Source organism: Athene cunicularia (genome assembly GCF_003259725.1).
Source record: "Athene cunicularia isolate RWA chromosome 7 unlocalized genomic scaffold, athCun1 chr7_part1, whole genome shotgun sequence".
NCBI classification, from domain to species: Eukaryota; Metazoa; Chordata; class Aves; order Strigiformes; family Strigidae; genus Athene; species Athene cunicularia.
This window is the reverse complement of record NW_020799107.1, coordinates 19,143,581-19,151,044: the sequence shown is the minus strand read 5'-3', so window position 1 is coordinate 19,151,044 and position 7,464 is coordinate 19,143,581. Positions and strand designations below refer to the sequence as shown.

Sequence of the window (7,464 nt, the reverse complement as noted above, 5' to 3'; positions counted from 1 at the left end):
CCGTCCGTGGGCCCTGGGCCGGTGGGTGGAGCAGGCGCCGTGCGCTGAATACCCCCCCGGTGGGACGGGGTCACTGCTGGCGTACTGCCCGGGGCCCCGAATGCAGCTTGGAGGTGGTCATTCCCCTTCCGCGAAAAAAGTTGCATCATATCTGCTGTTTCTTTTGCCCAGAGGTGGGGCTACACTGGTCATGGACACTACGCTACCTTTTGTGGAGAAATAACGAACTAGGACAGACTGATTGTACAGCTGGAAGCACTGGTGGTAGTTGTTAGAAAATGTGAAAGCATGCAACTACAACACAAAGAAACAGTAAGCATTGGTTGCTATTTGCATTATCTGTCCTTGAGCAAAAGGAAAGCTGCTCAAGTACTTTTAGTTGCTGGATAAGAGATGAAAATATGTTTCTAAATTGTTATAGCTACTTGGTGTAAAAATGGTCACTACAGAGGCTTGTTGCTTAGCTCTCACAACACTGCTGTTCAGTAGCTTCCATGCTGCTTACACAACCTGGACCTTTGTGTGATTCTCCTGTGTCACTGTTAGTTAAAATTAAATCTTTAAATATTGTTAACTGTGTATTTGGGGGTCCTAAAATCTCTTATGTTCATTTGAAATTGCTTTACAATGCTATAGCTGAAAATCGCTTGTTACAAAACTGGTGCAAATTATACTAGTGGCAGTGATGGTTTGTTGGGCTTTGCTTTTTTCAAGTCTACAGATCTGAGTCTGCTTCTGGAATATAAAAAAAGATAGTTGTTTATATGTGATCTGCAGGAGCCATTTGCAGCTGCGCTAAAGAGTAGCACTGGCAACCTGAGACAAAAACCTTGCCTCTCTGTTTTCCCAAAGGCTTGCTGATCTGACCAGTGCAGTGTTTATTTTTACAAGGTCATGGGTTTCGGGTTTCGTGTTCTGTCACTTTCTTGGTTGCTGTAACTCCGATGTTACTCTCAGGTGATTGGTATGACAAGCCTTGCATTATTGTTTATGGGAAACTTCTGATTGTATTTTATTTTTCTTAGTCACTTAAATGCTTGGGAAAAACTTCCCCTGTTTAAATACTGGTAAATTACACTTTGCTGTTACAACTTAGGGCAACATATCAGCACAGTAAAATGTATAAGCTGCTCATAAAATTTTAGTTCTTGGATACTTGAAGCCACTTAAAATTGTATGTGGCCCCACCTGAAGAAGGGAACCCCTGCCACCTGTTGTGGTATCTGCATAAAAAGAAAATATTTTGAAATGCTGGCATCAATAAGTGACAGAATAAACAGTAGAACACTCAAAAGGAAAGAATTATCTAAAAGCAAACACAGGGAAAATTAGATTATTAGAACTCAATATATTTTTAAACAAAATTTATTATTATATCTGGAATAATGACTACTGCATCCTGCAATCAGTATCACTAATGCCCGTACAGTATCTGTTTAAAACCAAAACTGCTTCCACCCCTACAACCCCAAAGCAAAACAAATACCTAACAATATAATAGTAACTGTTTTTTGGTTGGTTTTTTTTTTTTTAATTGGGAAGCTTCCTTGGTAATGCAAAGACATGTGGAACTGTTTCTGGAGTTGCACTGTTCTGTTTTGTCACAAAGTGTTTTCAAAACACCTTTAAATGGAGGTCATTTATCAATAAAACTAGTTGTAGGACTGAGTCTGAAATTGATTTTTTTTTTTTTTAAATTAGTTCAAAAATAATATTTTTTGAAAATTTTTCAAATTATCTTCTGGAATATTTTTTTGCAACAGGTATTTCTTAATCATGCATAATATACACTTTCATTGTAAAGTTGAAGTATTTCAGGCTATCAAGGTGAAGTTACCGGTGGTGTGGTGGTTTTTTTTTCCTCCCAGAGTATTGCAGTTATAGATGCCTGGAATGCCAGTGGCAGTGGGACAGCCAATGCCAGGAGCAGTACCAAGTATGCCTTATGGTGCATGCTCTGAATGTTCTTCATGTGCTGGTACTTACTCTGCTGCTGCTGACCCCATGTTGATTTATTTCAGTGCTATTGCTGGACAGATGAGATAATATAAACAGCATAACTATATAACCAGCTGTGAAAGCAACCCTAGTAAAGTTTTGTTTCATGCTTTTTTTTTTTTTTTTTTCTTCAGTAGAAATACCTTAGCATAATGTTCCCACTGATAACCATTCTTCTTCAGGTAAAATACATAGTTTTCAACAATAATTGTAATTAGTCATGTTGCTGTTTAATAAGATAAAATTAATCAGAAAATGTTGGCAGTTGATGTTCAGATTCTCACTGCCATCTTGAAATAGTGTTTCATCTTTAGATTTGCTGTACCTTATTCTACATGTCAGTGCTATTATTTTGTATGCAGATAACAGAACCTTAAAAGCCAGTTGTGAAACTTTGGAGACTAGGGTTGCGATTAACTTTGTTCTGTATTGAATATGGAACTTGGTTAGTAAAATATAATGCAGACACATAACTTCCCAGGTTAGCATCTCAAGGAACTGGAGTCTCCAGAATTGTTGATGTGTGTTTTGCAAGGTATTGTGTCTGACATGAGGTCCTAAGTCTGACATTTATGTTCTTTAAGATGGTACAATTTTTGAGGTGGAGGGTGGGCTCATAAATGTTGTGATCTATGTATGGAATCTGCTGGCTTTGAAAAGTTACATGGTGTTTTTAAAAAAGAAAGTATTAAATACTGTAAATATTTTTATAATGTTGTTATTAGAGAGGGATAGCTATAGTTGTATTCCAAGAGTCTCTCTTAACATACATATGACTTACAGATGGTAATATGACTGCTGCAGTGTCACTTGTTAAAAGGAGTAATAGTCGGGGAATTCAGTAGTTCAGTACGGGGAAAAAGACCAATGGAAGGTCACGTGTGCAGCCCCACAGGTTGAGATGGTTCTGGCTTTTGTGGTGCTGACACAAGGTGCACCTTCTCAAGAACATAGATCGGCAGAAGCAATGTATTGTAAGATCTCCAGTTACAGGTGAGTGACCTTTTTTTCAGATTAGAGGGGTTTCTTTTTTCTCTTTATATTTTAAATCGCATAGGCTCTGAACCTCAGTGCTTCTATTTCTGTTTCACATTCCTGCACTAGGTGAATAACGAGGAGATTTGATGAGTAAAAGGAAAAGCATCTATTAGTTATTTTGAAGTTGAAATGCTAATATTTTGGATACTAAGTATTGAAAACAAAGGTGTCATAATTTTAATCAGCTTGCTGATTGTCTTCACATGTAAATTCTACATTTGAAAATGCTGTAACTTTGATAGTGGTTTTGAATATGTTTAGTGGATGTTGAATTACCTGTTTACCTGCCCACTGCCATTGATATGCTTTAAGCAGAGAATTCTGCTTACTGCTTCCAGTTTAGATCAGGTGTTCCTGTCTTATAGTGACTATTTAACAACGTAGGAACATTTTAGGTATCACTATAGGCAATCAAATGCATTAAAAATCACTGATATTTCTTGCAAGTTAAATATGAATTGTCGGCTGTGACAAATGTGTGCGTTTGTTTTACAGGATGGAGAAGTAGATGCCAAAAAACTGCAGAGATACCTAATGCAGTCTGGAATCAGTGGAACCTGTTATTGTAAGGTACTGACGGTTTTGCTATGGCAGCCAGGCAGGTATAGCTCTGTGTTAAAGAGAGGTTATCACCACTGCCTTGCCTTCTGAGGTGCGGAGTCGAGAAGATGGGGCTTTTATGCTTAATGTAATTCTGTCACCCTTCAAAATTAAATGATGATGTTAAGGAGGCTACTCCAAGATAGTAGGTTAATGTATTGGTTAGTTCTGTAGTAGACAGACTGGAAAAAAAAAAGAAGGTGGTTTTAATATCAGGCTATTTGAATGTTCTTTTGTTTCTTTTTAAAATTGGATTCAAAAAAATGAATTCATGGTCACTGTTGTTTCTGAATTGGTATTACAAATAATACCAATTACAAAGTTGTGATTTTTTTTTTTTTTTTAATTACTGTTTCAGCATTCAGAGTAAAGATTTGCAGTTATGATAGCCATGTAGGATATATCCTTGTACATATTAGGACTTCACTGAAATCATAGTATCACTTTGAACCTGCTGGTGATTATGAGAAACTTGAATTTTAAATTCTATTAAACTGATAACTTTTAATATTAGTTTTGTTTGAACATTTATGATGTAGTGTAGATACTGGTTATGGAGGTGTATTATTTGTATAACTGCTTTATTTGCTATGCATGTTTTGCACTTTTCTGTTTTACAGAGTGGCTTTGTTCATGGTGAGTTTACCACCAGCAGTATAAGCATTAGATATCAGAGCTTCCATTAAACATTCCCAGTTTCTCAAAAGGAAAATTAAGATAAAGGTATGTTCATTATTCCCGAAGATGTGTTTAACTTAAAGCATGTAACTGTAACAAAATCATCAAAATATCTGTAAAAATAATTTATCTTAGTGTTAACACATTATTCAATTTTCATCTTAATATTGAAAGCATAATTCTTTATTGATGTTCTCTTACATTCTGCTTTAGATTATTACTGTGAACAGTCCTGCTTGTGCGCAGTGTAACTACTTTGCTGCTATAGGAAATCGTTGGTGGATCACCACAGTAGACTGTGGGAGTTACGGATAGAATGTAGGTAGTAAGATGTAAACCGTTCAGCTGACTAAATAATGCTGGGATATGCTCTAACTAATACTATGAAATGAGATTGAGGAATCAATTTTGTTGCTAAAAATCTGAAAGCAGAAACAGCCTTGACTATCTCTTCATACAATTTTGTGAATGCTTTTCATCTAGTAGATGTTATTTCTAATATTTAAACTTGTGGGTCCCTCCATCTGTCAGGATGGAAGTAGGCCATTCCATTTGAGTCTCACTGATGGTTAGTGTAATTGTACTTGTCACAGTTCCAAAATCTCTAAACACTGACTTGCCTATTACTTCCTCTTCTAGTTCTTGCAGCACACCATGGCATTCTGAGAGCTGAACTGCTGGAGGAAAAGAGGATCACCAACCTGCCAAAGTTCATGTTTGGAAGAACTGTGAATGAAAGCTATTGTAGAGTTTTTAGCCTTTCTGCTTGATAAGGCAAGGCTCTCTGAATGAATACTTCAAAATTTAAGTGCACGATTCACAGCAATAAGTATTTTTTTTTTTTGCGTTTTACTGTATTTAAAGCATGACTTTTTTTGTCTGTACGTGCATAATTCCAGACAAGTAAATTATGTTAAACTCAAGAGCTTAATGAAAAAGGAAAAGCTTATGATCATAAGCTTTTAAATTGTGTCTTATAAATGAGTAGCTTGCTTGCACAAATGAAACAACTAATAGCCTAAATGCTCTATATGTTTTTTCATTAGTAGTGGCATACTGTCTTAGACAGCATACTCGGAAAAATTCTGCTGGTTTGGAGAAAATAGGTAAGTGTATTCCATTAAAAAGACAAAATGTTCTAGCTAAAACTTTCGTACAGCTCCAGCTTGTTGCAATACAGTGGTTTTTTGTTTGTTTGTTTGAGGCAAGCTCAGATAATACTATTTGAATTTTAATCCCATCTATGGCTTTTCCTCAAGGAGATCTGTGGGTGTGGTCTTCTGTTTTGTTTTTTTTTGTGTGTGTGTGTGCGTTTTTGTGGGTTTTGGTCGTTTTATTTATTTTTAAGAGCTCTGCTTGTCTCAAAAGCTTTCAGTGGCTATTTATCTGGATCAATAAAATCACTCTCTGAATAGGTCTTGCATGGTAAACCCATTCCATGATTCACTTTAAATTCTCTAAAATAAAATGGTTCAAGCAATGGAAGTGTCTGGCTTAAAGTTAGATATTTAAACAGCACTTTTGATCAAAATATTTTGTGAAAATTCGGGCCTCAATGGATAGCAGTTGTCAGCTTTATTACCCAGATTTTGTAACTAGATGTTAGATTTTTGAATTCCTCAGCTGGTGAATTTAGAGGGTGTAGGTATGGGTATAACTTCCTGTTCTACTTGAAAGATGGAGGTCAGTGTGATACATGGAGATTGCTGTGTGCATAGGATCTTCTGAAAATGCCTAATTTTGTGAGTCTGTTCTGTGTGCTTCAAGCCAGTGAGTGGTGCCCTGTGTAATCCTGTGCTTTTACATTTATTCCCTTGGTGTTATGAGTGTACTAAATATATTTTTTTTTCTTAGTGTTTTTGGCACAGATACATATGTTTTGTATTCTGTTAGTGGTGTTTACATTATAGTAACTGTTCAAGTCAGTCACAAATGAAATGTTCACAACCTGTTTCTTATGACTGAAATAAATTCATTAAGTTTATTTGTGCATATTTAGATTTGTTGCAAACACGTTTTCATGGTAATATAAAATACTGAATATACGCGCAGTGTACAAGTGCTTTTATTTATACATTAAACAATTTTCCAGGAGGTCTTTTCTGAAAGCAAAATAGTAACATATTAACTGCACTGTACAAAAACCTGTTATACAAACAGGATTTGCTACAGCTCATAGTGAAATATTTATCTAGACTAAGTTTTCAAAATTTTCTTTGTATTTCCAACTTTACAATATCATAAAGCTTCAGTATAGATAATGTAAATAATGCATAAGAGGGGCAACTGCTTCCTGTGGGAGGGTTTAATTTGGTCCATCTAATTTCCATTCCAAAGAGAATAGCCATATTCTGCATTCATTAAGAATCAAAGAACTTCCCAAGTGGGCATTACCCACCCCCCACCCCCAAATAGCTAGATGAAGAAAAATGTTTCTTCATTAATAATGCAGTTCTATCCACTAATATGTAAAGGTACAGTGAGAAAAGGTAAGCTTGCCATAGTGATGTCTTCATGCAATTACAAGCCCCAGGACATGCTTTTTTTTGTATCATTGATAAAACTCAGTGTGTCCTTGATTTTTCATATGTGATCTGTTCTGTGGATCTTGTTTGGTTTTTCTCCCAATAAGCTATTTGCTGTTTAACTTCTAATATAGACTCTTTCAAGTCTAGAAAACAAACTATGTATAGAGTAGATGTAGCATATGACACTGGGACAGCTGTATGATAAAGTACATTTCTTTCCTAGTACACCTGAAGAAAATTTTAGGTTCAGAGTGATCATGTTTAAAGGACCTTCTGCATGCTCTTTTTATTCCAAGTAAGTAAGAAGCTACTTAAAAATTAATTCTGTGTCTGGACAGCTGTTGGAAGATATGCCGATGGCTGCATACCAAGTCTGTCTCCAATCTGAATCAGTTTAACAATTTACCAGTATTTTAATTAAAAATTTGATGTTAAATTTGAAAGAGAGACTAGGTCCCTTGCTATTTCTGCATGGTTGGTAGATACTACAGATCAAGTGAGTTCATCACTCTGTATTTTAGAAGAGGTAAGAGTAAGCTAATAGGAAGCATTGAGGTTGCATTTTCATTTGTGTGCAAAAAAGGAGTGACACACACCCCCCTCACCACCCCCCCACCCCCCC

At 36.0% G+C, this 7,464-nt stretch overlaps 1 long non-coding RNA gene across 1 annotated transcript; it reads left to right on the top strand.

Moving 5' to 3' along the window:
• Positions 1 to 2,219: 2,219 nt before the first annotated feature.
• LOC113482042 lies at positions 2,220 to 7,439 on the top strand. The gene is made up of 3 exons (XR_003398775.1): positions 2,220 to 3,606; positions 4,257 to 4,359; positions 4,954 to 7,439. It is a non-coding gene; the product is annotated as an uncharacterized LOC113482042 (long non-coding RNA).
• The last annotated feature ends 25 nt before the right edge of the window (positions 7,440 to 7,464 follow it).